Source organism: Anser anser, assembly GCF_964211835.1.
Source record: "Anser anser genome assembly, chromosome: 2".
In the NCBI taxonomy this organism is placed as follows: domain Eukaryota; kingdom Metazoa; phylum Chordata; class Aves; order Anseriformes; family Anatidae; genus Anser; species Anser anser.
The window spans coordinates 62,262,154-62,287,873 of NC_139721.1; positions in this window are offsets into that span (position 1 = coordinate 62,262,154).

Below are 25,720 nucleotides of genomic sequence, written 5' to 3' on the forward strand. Positions count from 1 at the left end.
TTTACCCCAACTCCAGGACTGTAATTGCTGTCACTGGATTTCTACGTCATAATGATATTAAATTAATATGCTATTAGTACCATCAGGAAGATGTTATGTGTTTTTGTTGTTGTTGTTGTTTATTTTTTTTTTGTTTGCATGGGTGTGGTGACCCAACATGTTGAGAAATGTTGTAGCAATAGTAAACTCCTGCTTTAACAGCATCCTTATACAACCTTCCCACTTCCATCAATTAATTTTACCAGACTAAATTCTAAGGAGACAGAGCTCTGGGCAGAATTCCATTTATAAGCTCCTAAACTCTCTCCCTAAAAATTCTTGCACTCTTGAATGATCAAAACAAAGTAATTGGGATTATAATTTATATGTTTATAATAACTATGAAACATTTTTCTCCTTTTGTTTGTGACATCTTACCAATCTTATGAATCTTTTGTATTATCTTTTATTGGTACTGCATTTACATACTTATAAGTTTAATATTTAAAATTAATAAAGGTTGTAAAAACAACCCACTGAGTGATATATCAAAAAGCAGTTAAGACTTTTGTAAAAGATAAAACATTATGAAATCAATTAGGCCCAGTTCCTCAAATATATTATTTACCTAACATCTAGTGATGCTAATATGAAGACTTGCATTCACCTTCAGAATCTGATCCTAATGCTCTGAAGTCTTGTGTTGATGTCAGTGAGATATGGCTCAGGCTGTCATTGCTGGAGAGAATAAATGCACCCAAGCAGATGTGTCTGAATCAGGAGACCAAGCATCTATAAGGACCTCTCCATCTGGTTCTCCATGGTAGATATCCCTTCATCTTGTCTCTTTCGCACAAAGATCAGCAGTATCCATGGTTGTCACGCTGTACTTTGTTTTACGATCCCTTGGTAGAGTGGCTCATATGCTATAGCCAGACTGGAGTTGAACACGTGTGTTTGACTTCACTCAGCAATGTGAGAGTGTGAGTCCTCAATCAGGCATTACCTTCAAAACAGTTATTGAGTAATTAATCTATAATTCATTGTGCAACTGGCAAGCAAATATGTTTAACAAAGGAATTTGCAGTTATATGTCCAGAAAACAGTGAATGATTTATTATTTTACTTATATCTGAAAGAAAATAATCTTTGACCTGATAGTTAGAATAGGAGCTCTTTTTGAGCTAAAACAAATCTTCTTATCATTTTCTTCCAGTCAAGAACACAAACTTACATCAGAAAATAATTAAAGAAATACTGAAAGCTGTAGCCAATTTGGTTGAGGATGGACCAGTGCTGAATGATTTGTTATTGGATGGGGAACTGTTATCTCTTGATCCATTGTTATTATTATTATTATTGACCTTATGCTTTGAAAGAGGCAAAACTTTAGCTCCAGAAGTCTAGAGTGGAAGCTGACCGTCTGATCAGTATCACAACATCTCGCTTTGGTAAAGGTCATAGTGAAACAATTTTCCCAGTTTCCAGATGTATTTAGCTAGTTTCTGTGATTCTGTGGTCTCCAGACCTGGCTATGGCAAAAAGAACATGGTTTGCCTGTTGGATAAATGAATAGAAAAGAGCAGTACATATATAAAGATTATCACTATCTGAGAGGACCTAAGTCTGATCACGTTCAGGCTGCCCAGTATATAGAACAGCAAACAACATGGTCCTCCTTTGGTTAAATTTATGAAGTATCCCTGGAACTAAAGATGTGACAATATCATATGGGACTAATTTAGTTTTGATCAGCAGGCTTGTAGACAAATTTTGCCTCCAGGTCTCAGGACCAAAAGTGCTGGCTGAGATGCATTATGTGAACTAGACCAAATTCTGAAAATACTGCCTATGCAACCCACTTCTTTGAGAGAAGGAAATAATATGGTTTGTGTGTATTTGCACACAACATGGAGTCTGGGGTATTTAATAATTTTTCTTTTTTTTTTTTTAACATGCAACATTTACATTAGATACCATATTAAATGCAAGACAAAGAGGTTGTCAGTCATTATGTCAATCATTATCTAGGGTGGTAAATATTCTCTGTATTTACTTTAGTTCTCATATGGCTATATTGATCTACTTTAAAATTTGCATTTGTGGGCCTTAAAGTTGTGGAGTTAGTACATTTTTTCCCAATTTATTTGCTTGTGGTTGGAGTAGGGCCCTACACTACAGCTAATTTTTGTAACACCTTCTCTGTTTAGTGAATACTAGATAACAAATAGGGTAGTGGTAAATCTGCTAGGCCTCTCCAGAAGCCATTTAATATCATTGTGTTTTCCACATTTGTTTGGCACTAGTGCAGTGAAAACATGAAAGTAGAACAAACTTACAAAGTTCTTTAGTGATGCAACCAGCTGAATGTTCAAAGTGAATCATCTGAAGCTGAGACATTCAGGAAGGAAGAAGTATAGAAGTCAGGAGGAAAAGACTTTTTATTCACTTCTGTTCACCTCTGTTTTCTGAGTGCAAACTACATATTGCACATTACATTTTCCTCTTAGAATAGAGAGAAAGTTTACTGTGATGATTAGGACCTTGCTGTTCTTACTGGGTAATATATGCATGGCAATGACCATAGAGAAACCCCAGCCAGTGGCAGGAGTCCCAAACACACTTTCAATTTACATAAGCTGATGACCTCCAAAAAGGCCCCTCAGTCAATATCACTGATGCAAACTCCTTTACAGCTCAAAGTTCAAGAATATTTTTCAGCCTATATGTGTGACTTGTGGCATTGCAGTGAAGGAAAAGGATTTTGGCTATCAGCTGGACTTTGTTTCACAACCTGTATACCCCAGCCCGAACAGTCAAAACCAAGAAATCCATTAGGAATTCATGGCCTGTAGAGCTTGACTGTTCAACTGACAACATTTATCATGAGCTCTTTGCAAAATCATATGAGATTTCATAACAGGTGTCCACTTCACACAGGTCATCACCACTGTGGCCTGTGTCAAAATCCATTATACAGTAGCTGAAAGCTATCCATACGTGTTGCCAGCTACCCCCTTTTGCAATGTGTGGTGGAATGCAATTAGAGATAAGCAGAAGGCACAAAGTTTAGGTCTGAGACTTCCTCTGGTTCTGAATTCCTCCCCCAAAGTTGAAAAGGAGATGGCAGCATTGAATGCAGAATTCTCTTCAGTTTTGATACAAAGGGGGAAAAATAATGTACCACGAGCATAGGGTTTAAATAAAAATCCAACACATTATATTATTGCTTAGTGGCCACTTTTAAACAAAACAACCATCTAAAATTCCACTCATTCTTCCCGAATTTTGTTCCAGTCTTGACTGGCTGAGCTGTTGTGATGTGTAATGAGTCTCTTATCTGACATTTCCTATTGTCCCTAGTGGTTGTAAAATCATTACTCCTGGGAAAACAAAGTTTACATGTTGATAAGTGGTGAAGGGAAGAATAGGGCTGTGATGAGAAACTGCAGCCACTCTTCTCACTTCTCTCTCATGCTCTGTCTCTCTCTAACAGGAATAATTCACATTCTTGCAATTTACAGAAAAGTTTCTAAGTCCTCTATTTGGGAACATATTTCAGTCTCTCCTGGGAGCTGAAAGCAGTTTGCTGTGTAGTGCTTCAGTCTCTCACAGTGACTGATTTTCTGCTTCCTTCTCTTGGGGTAGAATCAATGACAGCGGGGTAGGTTCCAAAAATTTTATTGGAAAAAAAAAAAAGACAAAAATAGTTGAACCCATTTAATAGCTGTGTTATCATTTTACTGGCTTCCCCTCTCTGCAGGGCATATGTCAGTGGTGGATTTTGTGCTTGAAGCCCCAAAGGAAGAGTCAGTAAAGACTTTTTACATCCCAGTATCAAAAAGCGAACCCCAGAGACAGCTGTCTCTGATGAGATTAACCACTGAAATGATACTCTCAAACAGGGTGATGAAAAACTCTAAAGACTGCTGGAAGGTGACTAGACTGAAAGTCACCTTGAGACAGGGAAAAAGATTCCTAGAATTGGGAAATGATACATGAGTCATTTATATGAAATATAATGCAATAGTATTTTAAAAATAATATTGTAAATCATCCCAAGAAGCACTGAGCTTCTTAAAAACTGTTTTAAAATGGTTTAGTTTAAAACAGTTACGTAAACATTGTTTAGGATCTGAAGAAAGAAACATTAATTCATTTTATTCAGGTTCTTAAAACACATATGTATTTGCTCTGCTCTGTCCGTGTAAGAAAATTATCTGCTAAATTAACAAAAAATACTTGCTCTGTCAAATACAGTTTTCATATTGTAACTTCCAGTAATGGTCTTTTCCACTTGGACCTGTATCAGCTCCTGTTATCCCAAAAACAAAGGAAATATGTTTTGGAGTACACCATGTCATTCAAAAGACTTGGGCTTTCTTAGACCAGTAATATTGCCAAGTGAAAGTCTTCTCCTACCAAACACTCCACATTAAAGTCAGAACTCTACACCTCTGAAAGGTTCAGATGAGTCCAATTATCATGGAATTGTGTAGAAGAAAATAGACACCTATCAAAGTTTAGAGATAGAAGAAAACACCTATTACAAATGCTGAATTGTAAGGAAAAGTTAACTCTGGTTATTTGTAAATTTCTGAGTACAACCAGAAGTAGTTCTTCTTTATTCCAGTGATATAAAGGGCAATGAGTCTTTCCATTATTCTACTTCAAGGGTCTTGCTTTCATTTTGTTTTTTAAAAACATGTCTCAGATTGAAATTATTATTATATGAAAACAAATATTGAAAACAAATGCTATCAACAGAGCTACCCAAATAGTTCAATGTATCTTATTGCAGGAAACATTTAAAACCAACTCATGGAAATTCAAGTTTTCCACCTTGCAAACAAAAGAAGTAAAAAATCTACAGAAAGACACTGTATTCACTGTATGAAGCTCATTTGTTCCTCCCTATCCTCGTTACCTCATATGGCCATAACATTAGAAAGTATCGAGGTTCCCCACTACACTGACATCATATAAACAGGACCCAATCTAAAGAAGTGGCACACCACCCTTTCACCTGCTGGTACCTTTACGCTGTGCAATTCCTCCTACCCCAGAAAGAGAAAAAAAAATTGTTTTCCATACCTTGAGCAGGCAGAGGCAGTCAGTTTGAATAGCTAGAGATCCTCAGCACAGGTGAACAAAAAAAAGGAAGAGAAGAACTCAAAATAGTATCTTCTCTGAGAGCATGCAAGTTTTGCTTCTTCTACAGCATACTATATCAACACTGCTCCACAAAATGGCAGCTGGCTGGCAGACACTAGCTTCTGAGAAAGATGAAGTGGTACTCCCTGGAAAATTAAATAACTGTTATGGAGCTACAAATCCTGCAGTGCTGGCTCCAGAATGTTGGCTCAGGGTGGGGTGAGGTGTGGAGTGAGTGGTGTGAGGGCTGGGTAGTCTCAGGGACAGCTGTATGGGAAAGGAAGGAGATGTTGAGCTAGGATAGCACAGTGTAGGTGCTGCTCTGAAGTCTTACAACCTGGTGCGTTTAGAGCAAAACAATTTAATTTTATTTTTTTTTACAATGCAAAATTATTAATAAAGTACCATTAGTTGACTATGCATTGTTTCAAGCAACTTCCACCTCTTACATAGTCTTTTAAAGCAAAGCTCAGGAAAACAAACAAACAAACAAACAAACAAACACAATAACTGCATTAAACTTTTACCCTTTTTTGGGAGAATGAAAAGTGAGAAGGGCGAGGAAGAGAAGGGTGACAAGATTTTCATTTTCATTTGTGTTTTAATTAAATGTAATGGGTCTGTTTCCAAGCTTTAGACCAACTGCTGGTTCTAAGAGGAAAATGGCCCAAATTTCACGAATTCAGTCTTAAAATTACCCTGAAAATAATAGGCCTGTGATGCTGATGAAGTGTTACAAATTTTTGTTCAGCAGAATCTGAATTGCTTTTATTTCATGCTGCTGTGTCTTCATAGATGTGTAGGGTGCAGCTTTTCAATGTGAAAATTGGAAGTCAGTAAATATACCTTAAAATTGTGACAGAAGGTTTTAAATTTCAGAGCAAAAAAGAAGCAAAGCAACATACTACATTTAGATGACAGACACAGACATTTTGTCTTTGCTTGAGCAATCCCAATGAAAAGATGAAATTGCACTTGGGTAAAAAATAAAAAAAAATAAAAAATAATAATAAAAAAAAGTGGAGCAGAATTTGGCCCTGGTTCTTGGAAAATCTGCCCTTAATTTAGCCAAGTATAAGGATGTCTCCTTTTTAAATGGATGGGGTATGGCAAATCTGCTAGTGTGAGAAGAAGCTTGTATAACATTTTAGCTACTGGGCTATATATTCTCTGCTAAAAAAATCTTACAGTGCCTCCTTAAGTGCAAACAGAGGTAGCCAGCAGACAGTGTACAACATGTGTAACTCTGGGCACTGAGAACTTTGTGAGTCTGCCAAAAACTCATCTCATTAGTGTGCTTTGCAGCTGTAGAACAACCGTTTGGCTGAAATGATGTAGACTGAATATAAAACCATGTCCTGGAGGTGAAAGGCCCAGCTGAGGGAGTATGCTGGAACACCATGCACCAGAATGATGTTCTAGGAATTCCCTGGTCAGGGCAAGAAAATTCATCTGCACATCTTGATACCCAGCTTTGACAGGAAAAGGTATATTCTCTGCAGTGAGATCTTTCTTTGCAGCTAGCTCAGTCCTGGAACTGTAAGGCTGGAGCAGTACATCTTTTATACATAACACTCACAGACCTGATATACTTGCATCAGGAAGGAAATTAAGACAGCTGCCTGTCCCGTAGGAGCACAAATTAAATGCTGAAGCCCAATACATTTATGCAATGTTTTATACACCTCCAAAACACAAAAGCTGTCAAGTCACAATTTTGGTGTTTTTTGAATTGTTTCTTATACACTGTCAGGGTTTCATGCACTGTTCTTTACATTTAAAGAAAGCAACACAGACTGATTTCTGACATGCACCCTCCTATCACATCTATCAGTGCAGTACAGTGAGTGTTAAATGAATGTCACCACAGAGCCTCTCTCTCTCTCTCTCAAGTTTTAAATTTCCCTTGCTAGTGTAAAACTTAATGAAAGCCCTGGAGTATACAATAGCATTTTGAAAACAGGAATTTGTGACTGCTGTGAATCATCACTCACAGCAGGGACCCAGAAATGTGAATTGTGGGAGGAACAAGCTCAGTCCCCCTCTCTTTTTTACTGGGAATTTATTACAGGCGTGTCATTATTTACAATGCACCATTCACATCCTCTAAAGAGCCAATAAACTGGCTGCTGAATATGCATTTTGCTCTGTGGTGAACACAGATGTTTCCAGCTAATATCCATTTCATTTAATTTCTTTTCTTTAAAAAAAAAAAAAATCTATCTTGCTATTTCTGTAGCAGCTGGGTAACTATTTGCCAGTCTTCGGTTTGGGAATCACTCTTCATATTTATTATAGTTGGTGCCATTTGTGTTGCTAAAAGTGAAGGTCTGTCCGTATTACCATTCACTATCTGTATTTGCAAGGGTACCAAATGCAGTTGCTAAAATTTTCTCACAGTTTAAAGAAAAGGCCGCTCGAAGTTTCAGCACAGGTTCAAATTTCTCTAACGATATGTGGCAAAAATAATGTCAGATGTTTTAAGTTGTGAGAGCACATTAGAAACCACTGGTGTTGGAGGAGGATTTGTTTTGTTTTTGCATTCCTGCAAGTAAAATATATTGTTGATTCACAACTGATGGGTCAGTGATCATTAAGTTGCAGTCCCTTCATGTATTAGAACAAGAAGGCATAGGGAATTATGGAGAACTGTAAAAGGTTTGGAAGTTCAACTCAGATAATCATTCCCAACTTTAGATACTTATCTCTGCTAGCAGTATCCCCTGGGAATGCAAAACTGGTCTGCCATTTCTGTGAAAAAAGACTCTCCTGAGATTTCAGTTTCCTGCATCTTGTCTGACTGGAATCTGAAAGTTCAAAGGTAACCAATAAATACATTTCTGATTATCATCATCATTATTATTCATAGTCTGATAGTAATTATTTAAACCCTCACAAGAACTGTGTTTTCACCCAGTTTGAATGCAGATAATGGCTGAGGAGGTGGCAAAGAGGGGCTCACGTTTTATCCAAATCAGATTGTTCAAACTAGATTGCTATTCTATAAATTCCTCCCCTCCTTGTGGTGTGGAAGGCAGTGTTATTGGGAATCACCAGATGGCTGGTTACAGATGGTGTTATACATTCTATCTTCAATTAGCTCTTGAAGAAGTGCTTATTGTTAGCTGTGGTGCAGTTCTTCCTCAACATGAAAATACTACTGCTAAGACCTGCCCTGCCTGAACATCTCTGACGAGCAAAACACTTTTAGACATGAGAGTGTGAGAAAGACTTGTCAAAAGGACTCCCGTGAGAAAGTAGTGCACTCCCAATGTAGGTGGATGACCTGCAAGGGAGCAGCTCCCTGATTTTGTACCTGTTACCTGCAGGTAACACCCAATTAAGGAAATAAAATGTTACTTGTGTCTAGACAATGGGAAATGGGGCAGAGCCATATAAAAGCATAAGGAAAGGAATGAGGCAACTCTTGTGAGGTGACAAAATACACTCTCCCCATCCCAGTTTTCCCCCTCCACCTCCATATGCGTGGACAGGTCACTGCTGTCCTCTGATATGGGCTGTATAATGCTGTGGTGTGGTTGACAACACACAGGAAGACTGGAGACATCAAGCAGTGTGCTCAAATTTCTGACTCACAGGAAGGACATCTGAATAAATTCAGATGAGATAATTCTGCTCAGAACAACATGCTTACAGACACTGTCAGCATGTCAAAGAGAGGAACCTACAGCCCATGTTATGCTGGTAGGAAGATCTGTTTGGAGTACAAATGGCATCTCTCCTTGTAATGAGCCTGTCTTTTTTTTTTTTTTTTTTTTGTGGGACCTAAAATCCCTGCTTTCTGGGGGGTCATTCCATCATTCCATTTGTAAAAACCCATACCAGGAATCTCCTGATTTTTCCTTGTAGCTTCATGTATAAAAGAGGTATGTGTGGAAAGGACCTGAGTCAACTATTATATTGGACCAAATCCTTACTTCCTCTATGCCTGGTAAAACCATCAACCCATGTGGCTGCCAAGCAGTGGCAAAGTAGTCAGTGAAGAATTAGGTCTTTTGCATCTAAAAAACTAGCATGCAATGAATATCAAACTAGTATTTATTTTGCAATAAATGAAAAAATAGATGTTTCATCAGAGTATGAAATAATCAGACGGATCCTGAGGTTATCAGACAGACTTGAAAAGGGCAAGTTCCCCATTTAAATAAGGGGTCAGAACCCTGCAATGTCACCAAGAAATAGGTCAGATGCTGAGTCTTGCTGACATCTGAGAGAAGGAGCAAGGTAGATGTGAGGCCCGGTCTCTCACACTGCCAAAAATGCCCTGTGAGCAAATCTCCGTGCCTCTGTGCAGGTTCCTCATTTAGCAGGGCCCAGCTCCCTCTCACCCGCCGAGGTGACAAAGTGTCCCTGGTCCTTCAGAGATACTAAGGTCCACGGGGCCTTTTTAAAACCTTTTTTAAAGGTGATTAATTATGGACTTCGATAATAGTAAATAACCAGGTGTGGAAATTAAATATTATCCATGCAGAACAATCCCTAAATATGTATTTAAATGACAATAAAAGTTTTACAAGTCCCCCGATGCTCGTATAATCTGGCATAATGGCTTCCATCGTCCCGCAGGCCCAGAGCGTGGCTCACCATGGCTGCCGGGCCCCACACCCCCGGCAGGGAGAGGTTGCGTTCTCCAAAAGGGAGGAGAGAGCTGGGCCCCACCACCACTGAGCCCTCGCTCGACATAAAGCAGGCATCCAGATTGTCCCAGAGACCCGAACATATGGCGAACTGCTGTCCTGAAGAGTTTTAGAGCAGGTAGGAAGTATAGGCTGAAATACAGCTCTGAAGTGGCGCTCAGTAATGTCAATATGGATATGCCTTTAGACTTGTATAAATCATACAGGGGTTGACGTGAGGCTCCATCTGCCTTTCACCTCCCCCTGTCTGGACAGTAAATAACCCTGAGCCTTGCAGCCCTGGTAGCTGGGGGCTGGAGAAATGTGCCTCAAGGAGGTCTGCAAAGCCACCCTCTGCTCCCACTCAGCCACCACTCAGCCCTGGGGGTGCTGAGGGGCCTTGATTATCTCAGGTTTCATGGTGGAGATCTCCTGAGTTATGGACCCCCCCACTCTGCTTTAGTGCAAAATGAAGAGCGGGTTTTTAAACCCCGTTCCTTCATTAAAAATGGCATGCTACACTTCCATTTTCTGTTTCCTTTAATCTCAGTCTTCACTGTGCTTCCGCAGACTTCAAGGTGACCTTCTCAACCTTTAGAGTTGAGAAGACTCTAAAGAGTGGAGCTCTTTAAGGTTTTTCCTTTCTGAGACTTTCCTTTTTATTTTTTTTATTTTTTTTTTCAGTTTAACCCTAGCCCCATAGTCAAACTTCCTATGTTCAGAAAGAAAACCGATTTGAAGAATTTTTGGATCTTGCTTATAAGCAAGAAAACATTGCCATGCTTTTTTCCATGGTCATACTTGATCATCTTGTGCCTTCTTTCATTCTAGTCTTTCCCCTCCAGCATCCATCAACAAATCTGCCATTTTCTGCTTTCATCTCTGTGTTATTCCTGAATGAGGCTTTTACCAGGGTATGGGCAAACTGGACACTGTTGAGGAAAGCAGGATTTGAGGTTCTACAAAATCAGACAGGTAACAGTGGTTAATACAAAAAAAAAAAAAGTGGCAAATCTTTCTTTATGACTATATAGTAACCCCATGCTTAATTCTGTTCTTGGTGGCATGTTTTTTTTTGTTTGTTTGTTTTCTATCCCCATTTTGCTGCTGTGCTGTGCTTTTCTCAACAGTACTTCCCTGCACAAAAACTATAAACCTGTCCTCCATGGTAAATAAATACTGAAGAAAGAGAGACAGAACGAGAAATAGAGAAGCAAGTTATGATTACACAATTTGCTGTATTTGTCCCTATTTTGCAAGGCTTTCCTACTTTGCCTCTATTTTTATTCAATTGCTAATCTGAGAGAAATTTTAAATATAAAGTTGGTAAAACTATTCCTTTTAGACAACTGTCTAAAGACCTTATCCAAGTCCACTGAAATCAATGGAAATATTTCCATTAACTTCAGTGGATTTTAGAATAGTTTCTAAATATTTATTCATGTAGCAGACAACTGCTCTTTCAGGTAGCTAATACAAAGTTCAGAATCTTCCTCTAGGGCTTTGCAAACCAAAACAATGAAAAAGCATAAACAAGTTTAAATAAGATTAAAGTGAGATGCACTGCACCTTCAATACCACTCTGTAATTCAAAGGTTGCTGTCTATGTTCTGGGCACAGTATGGGACATTTCCCTTCCTTTGTATAATGAGAGAGAGGCATGAGGAATTGATTTAGCACCAGTTTTCACTCTGAATTTCTTGTTCTCTTTGTTTGCCCTCCAATCTTTGCCTTGTTTACCGATACATGTGTATATAGGATATACATGTGTATGTGGTATGTATAATATGGTGGAACATCACACTGCGCTTTTCATCTCTCGACCTGTCAGTGAATGAAATAAAAATTAAAATACATTGGCATTCTCTTCAAAGGAAAAAGCTGTTTTTCTCCATAGATCTTCATTACATCGCATTGGATTATATTGTTCTATACAATTAGAGAGTGCCAACAACACTTCCTACGAATGAGCCCTGGCTCATTTCATTCCCTGGGGCTGGTGATGTTTAATAAGTCCAAAGCACACGGTTTAACCAATACCCTCCAGCTTGTGCACTGTAGTATTGCCAATAATTTATAAAAAAGGTTGTAGGAGAATGTGCGAGCAGGGTGCACGCACATGGTGTGTATGCCACAGTAGGAGCATGTTGCATATAGACAGGGGTCGTCCAGCTCAATACACTGGGGCTGCACTTAACTCAGCATCTCTCTGAAGCAGAACCAGGCTCAAACCCTAATTAAACCCAGGGTGTGAATCCCTGGAGGGCAGTGATAGAAGGGTCTGTGTACTAATCCAGCTCGTGCTGACTAAAAGCAGCGTTGCACAATCATTGCTGGATGAATATATTCTGGCAGCTGCATGCAAACAGCAGTCTTTGCGATTCTGATGACTTTTCATTTTTATGACACTGTGTTTTAGCTTCAGGTGTGAGTGTAAGAGTCCCAGTTAAGTGGCTGTTCTGATTATTTTAAGTAGTCACTAATCAAAAGGCTGAGCAGAAGGGGCCGGGGAGAAGGGGGAAAGGGATGGAGGTAAGAGATGTAAAGGAATGTGTGAGGGTTAGAAGGGGAAGGAGGAGGGCTTTGCATCTGATTTTCCTAAGCAGGGCAATTTCTTTAGTGAGGAAGGTGAGCCTGTCACTACTTGGCCCCTGTCTGCTGCAAGTACTTTAACTTCTCAGCAACCCAAATGATGGTTATAGGGAAGGGGAAATGACTGTAAGGTTTCTAGCAGCAACAGCAAAAGCAACAGCAGAAGAATACATTGTGAAAAATCAGTTTTAATAAAGCCCTAGCACTGACCTCGGAAACATAAGTATTTATATTATTGACTTCTGTATGAGGTTATTTGTTAAAAAAAAAAAAAAAAAAGAAAAGAAAAGAAAGGAAAGAAAGTCTTTCTGTTCTTGTCTTGAGACCTGAGGAAAAAATAACTAAAATTAGAGAAACTGGAAATATAAACGCAGTGAGTAGAATAAAGCAAAATACCTCTGGGGTGTTCATCTGCCATAGTAGTCATTTCATATCTCATCTGTTATATGAATGTGATAGCTCCTTCCCTTTTTGATAGGATCATTATGTAGACTCTACAGATTCAATTCCATTTACAAGTCAATGGTGTGAGATTTTATGACAATTCCTTTTACTGGGTTGATTCTGGATGATCTTCCTCTACCGAAAAATAAAAAAATAAAATAAGAAAAAAAAAAAAGGTGAAGGGGACAGCATCATTTTGGTGTTCGCACATGAGTATTCTGGATGCACCAGACATTTTTATGACAGATCTAATACTGCTGTCCTATTGTGAACATGCCCAGATGTTCTTAAGCCCCAGCAATAATGCTGCCTACATTTAAAGGGGTATACGCTGAAAGGTTTGTTTCTGTTGCTCCTGTATGTAAGAGTCAGTGGCTATGGGGAGAAAGGAGAGCTGGTTTCAACTGAACTTGTAGGTCATACCATCACATGGATGACTTACTCGTCATCAGTCTCCTGGCTGTGCTCTCGGTGTCTCATTCCCTTGCCTTTCCCTCAGTTCTCTGTGAGGCCAGGTCTTTCCTAGACTATAGAGCCCATCGGATGGTGCTCTTCTGCTCTGAGTTTCTGGTATGCCTGTAATGGCTGATCTTGGCCCTAATGTAGGCTAGCAAATGTCTGTGTGGAAAACCTATGTTATGGAAAGCACGTGTATAGGTGCATCATGTCCATCTACACATGTTCTGCTGCATGGCTTTTAATTTTGTCTTTTTCTTACTGCAAACAGGAGTTTCTTAGAATGTATGGGCTACATGCCTTTGGGATAAATGACAAGATAATGAAAGCCCATGACTTGTGGTATGTAAGTAGAAGAGCTGTACTGGTGAAGAATTGTGACAGTGGATGTTGTCAATATAGACATATGCTCACAGTGAAATCCCCTCTGCTTAGGATGCCATTTCTCTGTGTTTATTGTCAAGCTCCATTCTGTCACAAGCAGGATCCACTGGAGTAATCCCCTTTCAATGCCAACAGCAGCACTGGACAGCAAGTATCATCATCCCAAACCTTTGGATGGTTTGGGAGGAGCTGAAAAAGAAAATATTCTTCTTTTGTGGGACAGTGACAAGCCAAGAAAAACAACAACAACAACAACAAAACTTTCTGGATGTGCAGATACACCACAGAAAGTAAAGAAGAGGGGGACGAGCTTTCTGAATTTCCCATCACAGCACTGGTGCAAAGTGAGACCCTGACAGATTTCTGCAAGTGAATATTTATTAGGGCATGGCTTTGTGTTATGATTGCTTCTGTGAAAAAGTTTTACTACTTTAGTGTATGTTCTGAGCGTGCCTAATATATCTATCTCCATTCAAGGCCCCTGAAAAAGGAGCTGTTTGTCCTCTCCCTCTCTCAGCCACCTCTCCTACCCAAAGACTTCTCTGCCAGCTTGGGGGTTAGAGCACATGCTCGTGGATTGACTAATGTGGAGTGGTCTTGAGTTTGTATCCCCCCCCTGCAGAGGAGGCCTGGCTGGGGGTTATATACCACTGAAAGAGAGGAAAGGGTACTAAATAAACAAGGGAAAATAATAAAACAAATAATCAAGGATTCTCTAGCTCATGGTTGAAGTATTTGTTGGGATGAAAGGAGAGCTTAGAACTTGTCCCCATGCTAATTAATCCTTACAGAGTAACCAGATAGACCATTTCTTACTGGTTCCTGGCTCAGCATGTCAGCTCGTGACAAGCCACCCTCAGGCAGCAGAATTTTTGGTTTTGAAGGGGAGCTTAGATGCATAACTTCGGGTTTTGACTTCTGCTTTGCTCACAAGGTACCTAGGGGTGCGGCTGTACAATGCTCAGCGTTAGATGCTAGTGGGTTTAACCCTAGATACCTCCACCTTGGACACAAAAATTTATGCGGATGCTAAAGTTAGGAGACTCCAGTGACACCCCACAGACTTCTGACACATTTGGAGGGAGCTGAGACCCTTTACGATGCTTCCCCCAGATGACACATCCTGCAGGACCTATTGCATGCCAAAACACCTCATGCCCTGATGAGATACAATAGCATAAAAGTGAAGCTAGCAGCTGCTATTGATTAGGCCAAGCCATTACTTCCATACGTATTCCCACGTGGCTTTATCAGACATTTATGCCACATATAATGTCAGTCCTCCTGGGTTCACGGCTGCCCAGGACACACATTTCACTCGAGTTCCTTCCAAGCTCCAAATCTCACTGGGCCTCCAGTCAGGCAGAATTCACGCATGCAGCCGTCCCTCGAGCTGCAGGCAGAGGGGACGATGACAGCACTGGCGACCGGCTCCCTCCTCCTCTGACAGATTTCTGGACTATTTGAACTAGCTCTCTGCTCCATGGCAAAAATCATAAGGGATGAACTAGCCTGTCATTTGTAATGCTCTTTGGTGAAGAAAAGTCGCTTCATAAATCTAAGATAGAAGTGTGATAGATGAATTATTTACTAATAAGAGGCCCTTTCCTTCTCCAAATTAAAGTACACCATAAAACTAGAAACTGCTTGAGAAAGAAAGGGACTGCAAGAGCTCCCAGACCACGGACACCTTTAGGGACAGATGTGAAGCAGATCTGACTGTGCTGGTTCAACATAGAAGGTAAATACTTTGGTTTGCTCTTTGATTAGTCATGGGCATGGCCCTGTCCCCTGGAAGGTTTCCCGTGTTGCTGTAGCCTGTTGTTCAGCTGTTTCCATATGGGTAAGGGACACCTAGGCAGCTGGTGACTGACAGACACAATACCCATTGCCTGCATTTGTCTAGAGTCTCATTTTTCAGTCCTAACCATGAATTCAGTACAATTGGGCCAAGGGAGATGTTCCTATCTTTCATTTTAGCCTAGATTATATGCTATAACATGACGTTTTAAGTCATCAGCACTTTAGCTTAAATAATTATGTTTTACAGTGAGAGGGTTTTGTTTTACCTCAGTCAATTAATAACAAGCCATACTGCAATTTAATAAGTGTAATGAGAAATGCTTGTTTGATTTTTTTGAAGTCACGTACCAGGGTAAAAGATGGAGCAGGCTATTCTTTTTGACTGGTGCATGAGGTCAGTGGCAAGCCAATATCGCTCAAAGGTGATGTCTGTCAGCTTAGTTTCCAGATTGTGCCCTAAATACTTGAAAATGTTACAGAAACCCAAAAGCTACAGGAAATTATGTTCTCAGCCAATATGTTTATAATCAATAGGGAAAAAAAAAGATGTTTGGAGTTTGTATGTGTGTGCATGTATATATATACATACATCCTGTATGTATAAACATACATACAGGAATTCTGTCTTTTCTTACCTATTCTGTTTTGTATTAGACACCTGTATCTAATTTGACCCTTTCTTGCACTTGGCATTGTTAGGTGTAACCAGTGTGTCTGCACTGCCCCAGCTTGAGGCCTGCAAAAGGAAAGATCCTCCACTGTAAATATATTCATCTCGATTGTCACCAAGGCTGTGAATCCTCTTTACCTCAGTAGATATTGAACCAAATGGTCCAAAGAAAGTTTTTCATCTCTCCAGCTGGACACTTGGGAAAACTGAGGCTACTGCTACAGCTCTAGAAGGGCCATTATGTATTTTTCCTAAAGTTTCCCACAGCTCAGCACCCCTGTAGTTTACAGGGTAGCTTATGGTTTGCTGCTTTGCTGACCTTCAGTGCATTTATGGTGTGCAGCTGCTGCCATCAGGGAATGAGTCCACACAGTGATGGGTCCCAGGCTGGTCCTTCAGGGAAATCAGCAGTTGCCCAGGGGGCTGAGCAGCCCCTGCATGCACTGCCGACACCAGATGCCCACTGAGTGCCTGGGAGCAGTGCATATCCAGAGGAGTCTCGAGGAGGAGTGGGCGCAGCCCTCATTTCCTAAATTAGAATCAAAATTAATTCACAAAATTATTGGAGGTGTAATCACTTGGTGTAGGAAACCACTTACGCATGTGCTTCAGCCTATACTTATTTAGGAAAGCAGTTTAAATGCTCATGCTTAGGCAAATGCTTACGTTCCTTTTTCCTCAATAGAGTTGCTTTTCTGAATTAAGGCTTTTACACCAGAGTGGTATGCTCACAGCATGTGCAGTTCTGCCTGCTTTTGTGAATATTGGTTCCGTACTGCAAGTGTGCTAATCTTTGTAGATAATAACAAGACTGCTTTCTAATATGAATTTCAGTTTTTCACTGATGTAAACCATAGAAAATCTTATAGCGTACTCTGTGCAGATTTAACATTGAAAAGCTATCTTCAAATTGCACACAAGGAACAATATTACACTTCAGTTGATAATTTGTAAGAAACAATCTTTTAAATATATTTTTCTCCTTTTTCTGTTCCCAACATCCCAATGAACAGTTCAAAATTTCCTCAAAATGGATTCTATTCAGAACTACTGGCTAAATAGTTTCTGCAAGTAACGATTGGTCTGTAACTCATGCATGAGCAATTGGCATTAAAAATCTGAGCTGTTTGGATTGGCCACTTCTCCTATAGGGTGTTTCTCCCCTTTTGCTGAAAGACCTTATCTCCTAGACTTAGATTCCCCTTGCAGTCCTCAGTGTTTACATACTACACACTTAGCTTTCCACAAATATTCTAGTGATGTTTGGTTAAAATTCACTTATTGGGAAGAAGAAAAAAGCCTCATTCTCTTGAATTTAAAGTAAGTGTATTTGGGTTATATAGCACTCCAGTTTTAGCCATTAAGCACTGCATAATCTACGTCTATGCACCATGTGCCAATCTGCCCAGACTCCTGCAATGAACAGAGTTTCTGAATGCACTGAAGAGTTATTAGTGTGCTTTTTTTTTATACAATTACAGTGCAGCTGTATACGTCTGTTCCTCTGAGCCAAGCATTTTATGTGCTAGAGGTTGGCATGTGTTGGAATGATACAAATAAAAAAAAATAAATACAGGAGAGTAATGTAGTTGGAAGCTGTGAATCTTGATGTTACGGTGGGCTTACAATGAAGCACGAGTCTCTGAAGCTAGGTGGGACCGTGCTGTTTTAGAGGGGAAAGACTGTATTAATTGAGAAAAGGGAAAAAGCTGGAAATGGAATTTAGAAAGATAATTAATGCTTTGCCTAAAGTGCAAAATAAGAACTTCATGATGAAGCATCAGCTCAGGACAGCTGCCATGCAGCCAAGGCAGAGCTTGAATCCTTTTGCAAACTCGGTTTTATGTCCAATCTGTCTCTTGAAGTGTACAGAAGAGAGAAAGGAAATTGCAGTGGTTAGATAAAGTAAGGGAAGAAAAATGGTGTAAAATCACAACTAAGCACAGACAAAAAATATGTCTGTGTGTATCCCCAGGAATATTTTTGTCCCTCTGTAATATTTCTATGGAGTTGGAAAAGGAGGTTTAAGGCTTTAATCCTTCCATCAGATACCTATGAGCCCAGCCAGCAGTTACTGCCTACAAGATACTTTAACTCAACTCATCCGCGTCATTGACCCTGCTATGCCATTTTTATGCATAAGAAAGGTTTGCTTTTGGGGTGGTGCTGCCTGACAGTGCTGTTTGGAAAGGAGCTTGCAGAACCCATCCATCGATAGCATCTCTTTGGGGCATTTTTTTTTTTTTTTTACTGCAGGGCTCTTTGCCAGCTTCTCTTGTTGCGAACTGTAGGTGAACATATTTCTCTCCCCCTGCCCACATTCCCATTTCTTTTGCTAATTTTGAATGGACAAACAGGTATTTTAAATTGCTTTTTGTCCTGGAAAAGGATTTTCTCTCTTTTCAACTTGTGCTGGAGAGGAAAATAAAATCCACTGTGACATATATACGTATATATACTATACACAGTATGCACATGTGTGTGCATATATGTTGAAAAATATAAGTTTTATATTTTGAAAAATAGGTGGGGTTTTTTTCAGCATTCCTAAAACTTAGTTTCTACATACATATTTTAAAGAGCTATAAAAACCACTGCAAAAATATAAAAAGATTAAACCTGATTGCTGAAACCTTTGAACTGTAATGACGGGTTCAGTGTAAGAATGTGGACCGGAATGTACAGGATCATGGCAGGAAGGCTGGTTGCTCTTGGAAGAGAGCTCTCCTTGCACAAGAAAAGCAAAGAGTGAATTATTATCTCCCTTTCTTTAAAACATTTTTGTTAGCAAAATAGATTTAGTCTCAAAAATCCTGAAAACATATATAAGGTTCATGATGTGGGGAAGACTTTTTTTTTTTAAATTTCATCTGGGAAAAGCCAAACTCGGAGGCATTCTATCTGCCTCCCTGTCTGATGGCCTGTATTCTTCACAGCACTCCTGAGGCTGCACTCTTACCGCATATAATTCCTCCCTGGTCCAGTCCTGTGTGCAGCATGTGGACTGCTCTCCGAGGGGAGGGGTATCTGACTTGGCTGGCAGTCAGAGCAGCAGGAGCAATTGCAGATGCTGCTATTTACACTATTTTCACATTCTGAAGAACAAAGAGCAGGAGGCTGCCAACAAATCTTAGAGGCTAAGCCTTTGCCCTACACACGAGGCACAGCCAATGAATGCCTGCAGAAACATGCAGTGCGCCACTTTGTGAGATATTGCGTCTCTGTTTTGGTGGAAATGCAGTCAAGATCACTCACCGAGAAAGCAGAGGAAGGAAAAAGGAGCTTCATTGCTCAGGAGTGTCAGCCTTCAAAATTCTAGGGGTGTGAGGCTGAATGAAATATTTCTGTCTCGGGTGAATGAGCCATTCCAGGTCTTGGGGATGACTAACCCTTAAAATTCATGGTTGTGGTGGTAACTAGGATAGATGTATATCCATTGCTCTTCAGTCTAAGCCAGGCATGAGCCCAAACACTGTTATTTGTATGAGGAAACACTGTTTCTGTGCAAAAGCATGCTAGAGATTTGGGGTTCATTGCTGTCTCCGGACAGGTTTTGCCTCTCTGTCCATGGGCTTCCTGTATGACTAGCCAGCCAGGCTGAGAGTTGTAGTGGGATAAAAGACTTAAGCTCTCTTTCTGCCTTTGAAATTCAATGATACTTAAGGTTTCTCTGAAAAGAGGTCCTCTGAAAAGCCCAGGCTTGATCCCATTGTGTGCCTCACTTTTCTTTTGCCTAGTGATGTCTATTTGCTTTTCTTGTCTAGTCATGGGGCAAACTGGGAAATGTGTTTGAATGCATGCACAATGAGCAGGACTCTTATCTCAGTCAGAGCCTGTAGATATAAGACATTCATAACAATAACAATTGCATCTAGAGATCTGTGAATCTGTAATACCTACAGATTTAGATCTCTCATCATCAGTGTCAGAAAAGCCATATGATACCTAAAATGTGAGGCAGTTTAATCTAGCACTTTCTAATTATTATCATTTGTAGCCATCCAAGGATGTTCTTGGACAAAGACAGAGCTCCTTAGCCTCTTTAAATCTAGACTGGAGTCAAATCCAGGTGTAAATATTGTAATTCTGGGGAGTTTTGGTGATGGGCTTTTGGTTTGTTTCGATTTAACATTAGAAGACCTTTGCAAAAAAAGCGAGGAGTGCAGAGAGCTAGGGATTCAATGTCCTCTTCCTGCAAAGGAGGGGAAGCTCAGCCCTGGAATAATTTCAGACCTAGCTTTAATAATTATTCATCTACCAGTCTTCCCCTCTGCTTCCACTAGTGTATCTGTTCAGAAACTGAAACAGGCATTTAAAAAAATATTTAACAATTTTATGGAATTGGCAATGTGGAAGATCTCCCATCTTCAAGGTTTCTGCGCATTATCCGGGGGAAATTAGCAGTGGCAGAAAATAGTTTCAGAGTCAGATCCTTCTTACTTGAAGAAGAATTCACAGGAATGTGAAAGAAAACCAGTTCTGGAGAAATGGCATTTCTAAGATAGGTCACGGGCATGATGGAGTTTTAAACTCTGGGGGTACACAAATATGCATTTCAGAGGCACCTAATTCAGATGAATAAACAGACAGAGCATGTCTTCACCATTACAGTACCTGCCTGACACTAGCTCAGACTCCACTAGCTAGCACTTTCCCTGGGAACAGCCACAGGCTAATCCTGGATTTGTGTGCCCACAAGGAGTGAATATTGGCTATGCCTCTAGGGGACCCCTTTGGGTTTACTTTAATAAAAGGAAGAAATCTCAAGATTTGATGCAAAGAGCATATCCCAAATGGGCAGAAAACATAGGCCTTTGGGCCTTGCACCTTGTGTAGTCTGTTCACTCTGTGCAAAATGAGTGTAAAGTAGCAGCAGAGCTCAGTACTGCCATCTTACACCAGCTTTTACAGGTGTTGCTGACAAGGTGCAAGGTACAAGATGACAGAGAATAGAGGCCTGTCTATTGCTCAGACTCTACTCCTGTTTAACTAGTTTGGAGACAATTACTTTCCAGGGGAAAAGAAAAAAAAAAAAAGAGAGAGAGAGAGAGAGAGAAAAGGAAGCAAACACTGGAAAGAAATTACAAATTCTAACAAGAATAGTTTATATTCACATAGCACATGTGTCTGAGGACATCTGCATCCTTTTAAAATGTGAATTAATTAATGCTAAGCGATACCTGAGAAACAGGTATTATCACAGACATTAAAAAAGAAGGAAAAATACTTTGCAAAAAGGATAGGTCATTCAGTTCTGGTGCACTAGTGCAGATGATAAACAAGGCTTTCTGATCACTAACGTGTCAAAAATCCGGGATAAGCCTAAGTGAGGCTCGTATTCTCTTACCATGGATGAACTGGAGAGTTGCTGTTGCCTTGCACACACATGCAGGCTCTCACACACACGCGTATACACACACTCATTCCCTGGGGATGGTCTCAGGTGGGGGGGAGGTCCTAGAGATTTTTATTTCCAGATGGCCACAAAGCAGCTTTATAAGCAATCAGGCAGATACTCTGGTTGTTTTTGGCTATAAAGTCCTTTAGAAGAAGCAGAAAAATAAATCAAGCAGGGGAGTGCAAAGGGGAAATTTGGAAGAAATGTATTTCCCAAACCATCCCCACCAAAGGACAGATTCCCTCTCCCAGAGCTCACTGGTCTGCCAGGAAATAGTCTGTACACAAGTTGCAAAATGTTAATAATGTGCATTTTCCCCAAACACCTGAAAGAACCTTAGGCACACACACAGAGCAGCGGTAGGGCCATCCTTGTGCATTCACCTCAGTAACAAGGTGGAGAGATGGTACCTTGAGAATTAAAGGGCTGACTGTGAGTAGGGGAAGGAGGGGATGAACGGTGTGTATAAATAAAGGTACAGCAAACATCTCGTATTTTGACAGTGCCATGACAGTACGTACACTCTCATCTGTACACAGGTGCTTGTCGGAGCAGCTACTGTAACCATGTTGTAAAATATTCAATGACTCACTGTGAATAACTGTCTCATTTAGAAGAATAATCTGGTGACAAGACCAACATTGTTAAGTTGCGTCAACTTGTTAGGAAAGACATAAAACAAAAATACCACTAACATCCGAGGGCTGGAGGCAATGTCAATAATTTTTTGGAAGTGAGCTGCTGGAGGAAAGTGAGGCTGGGCTCCAGCAGCTTAGCACAAGCTCAGTTTGCAGAGAGGAATGCGGTAAATGAGACCAACCGTTTACAAATCAACCCCGTGCTGATTTACTGGGGTGAACCCACAATGGCAGAGATAGCCCTGTCGAGAAGATGAGCAGATATCTGTCCTTAAGCAAGAGACACTGGGGACCCAGCTCTGCCATTTCTCCCTGCTCTCCTCCAGCGTTATTATGTTTATCTGCTAAAGCAAAGAGCAGGCTATCAACAGTTTCTTGTTTGACCCCATTCCCTGCTCTCCTGAGGCTTGGACTCCCACTTCCAGTGTGCTTAGTGAAATCTGTTGCATGGCATAAGAGGAAGGAAAGGGGAACAGTGAGAACCTCTTCCAGCTCTTCAGCTGTCATGAAGGCTGTACACCTGCAGAGAGCACGTCATGGTGGCTGTACAGAGACTTTCAGATTGGGAAGGGGACTCCAGAGCAATATATAACATGATGCAAGGAGCATCATGTAACTAGTATAAAATAATAAGGCAATAAATGCAATTAATATAATTTAATATAACATAATGTGACTCTCACTCCCCTCCCACTGAGAAATAAGGCTGCCTGTGTGAACGGGTGCATGTGGGGTGACCAGGCCAGCGGGAAGGTGAGGCAGCAAGCCTTGATCAAACTGGCTGCTGCAGCATCTGATTTGACTGCACTAATTGCTGTGGGTGGTTCAGGCCTTGCCCCTGACAGCACTGGGACACAACTCTGCAATCTGCTGCTGCCTGCTGCTAGCTTATTTCTCTTTGTGTGGCTGATGCACAGGCTCTTGGCACACTGGCCAGCTCACACACCTCAGTACCACCTTGTGATTAACAAGCAGAAGCACAAAGGCTCCTGGCATGCTGGCCAGCTTGTATGGCCCACTAGCCTTTGCTCTCCTGTGGCATCATGCAGAAGCTGCTGAGATGCACAAGCTGGCTGCCAGGTGAGACAAGAAGCAGAGCCAAAATGCCACTGACCATAGGGAAAATAGGGAAAAAGAAGACAGGCCAGGAGTCAGGGAATTAATTCCCTGGGATAGCTCTTAACCAGAGCCTGAGGTAACCATAAAAAGAAAATCAAGAACACTCTCTAGGTGATTAGAATCACAGAATCATTAGGAATCTATGGAGGTCACCTCCTTGTTCAAAGCAGGTCCAACTTCAGAGTTATGTCGCGTTGCCCAGTGCCTTCTGTAGCTGAGTTCTCAATATCTCTGAGGATGTCAGTTTCACAGCCCTTGGACAACCTGAGCCAGTGCTTGTTCACTCTCATCATGAAGAATTTTTGGCTGTGTATCTCATTGGAATTTCCACTGCTGCAGCTTGACTCCACCATTTATAGTCCTTTCACTGGGAAGAGCGTGGTCTCTTCTCCTCTATAATATTCCAGTAGGTAGTTGGAGTTACTGAATAGATCCACCTCCCACATGAATGCCATTTTGCCATCCTCTCTTTATGTGACCTGGCTAGTGTGGTGGTTCTCTGACAGATCTGCTCCACATTGTCTATGTCTTTCTGTAGCCACAGAGCCCCAAAATCAACCACTACTCACATGTGGTCTCACAAGGGTTGAACACCAAGGAATAAACACTTCCCTTGACCCGCTAGCTACACTCTTTCTAATGCAACTGGCCTTCACTGCAGGTGATTCATACTAAACTTGTACAAGAATTCCTGAATCCCCATTTTAGATTTGCAGATCCCTTTTTCAGAGCTGCTGCCTGGGCAGTTACCCCCCTCCTCTGCTCTTGCACACTGATTACATGACAGGTTCAAGACTTTGCATTTGCCTTTGTTAAGGTTCCTGAGGTTTCTGTCAGCCCATCTCTGCAGCTTGTTGTGGTCCCTCTGGATGGCAGCTCTTCTTCCAGCACACTGGCAGACTGGACCACGATAAAAGTGCATCACATTACATCATTTGGCTTGTTAATGAGGATACTAAACAGCATAGGCCCCACTACCAGTCCCTGAATGATACCAGTAACCATCCACCAACTGGTCGTCATAACATTGATCATTACTTTTTAAGCTTAGCAGTCCATACAGTTTTTCACCTGACTTGTAGTCTTCCTTGCAGTCTGTACCCTTCATATTTGTCTACAATGGCCCTACAGAGACAATGCCAAGGACTATGCTAAAGTTGAGGTAGATGACGTCCACTGCTCTCCTCTCATCCACTAAACCAGTCATCTCACTGTAAAAGATAATCATGTTGTTCAGGCAAAATTTACCTCTTGTAATACCAGAATGCTGTTTCACTGTTCTGTTCTTCATGAGCTTGGCAACAGCTGGCAGGGGACTTTGATTCCTGATCTTCCCAGGGACTGCCATTAGTCCAACTGGATAGGAGTGTCCCACATCTTTCCCCATGTCACTGATCTTCACACCTCTTCAAAAAGGACAGATAGCACCCACACTGGCCAGCTCCCTTAGTGACACCAAATGCATATCAACTTGTCCCAATGGTCTTGTATATGCCATGTCTACAAAACTAGCTCATAATTAGCTCTTCTTCTGCCCTGGGCAGTACCTCACCACACCAGGCAGTGACAACAGGCACAGGTAGTCAGGAGGCCTGAGAGAGAACGTCAGCAACAAACTAAGGCAAAGGAGGCATTGAGCATATCAGACTCATCCCTATCCTTTGTCTCCTGCATCATTCAGCAGTGGGCCCACATTGCCCTTCATTTTTCTGTTTGATCAGTTGATTTGTTGTGGCCTGTTGTGCAAAAAAGGGCCCATGAGGGAATGGAGAACTGTGTCACAGCTCTCAGAGAGATGACTGACATCAGCCTGGCTGCCCCGTTCTGCTGGAAAAGTGTAGGAGGAGACAGACACGCCCACCCATCTGGGTGGGGTGGGGGTAGCAGACCCCTCCCAAGGCGTGCCAAGCAGGTAAGGTAAGAGCATATGACCAAGAGGTTGCAGGAAACCCACCCATGCTGGGAATGCAGACAGAAATCCATGCTAACCTTAGAAGACAATAAATGTCTTCTGGGAAAAGAACCAGCAATCAGCCCATTGATCTAACCAAGACTTAAACAGCCATAATTCAGCAAACTATTAAGACACCTATCTAGTTGTCCACTTAATAGAACTACCCTGGAAAATACCCATTCACTGAAGTTGAATAAGAATGAGTGCATTATAACTTACATTACTGCCAGCCGACAGATGGAGCAAGCTAAGATGAAACCCGGACCATTATAATATAGTGATCTTTTTGCAATTTTTTTCTATCTGAAACCACACATAACTTTCGAAGATGTAAATTTGTAAAACGTCATGCTTTATGTATTACATTTTTGGCATCTACTTTAGTTTTTAAGAATGGATGTTGTCTAATTATGCAGTGCAGCTTTGGATGAGAAAATATACTAAGTGTGCATTAAACAGACAACTTTAAATAATGGCACTTGTGCTAAGAAG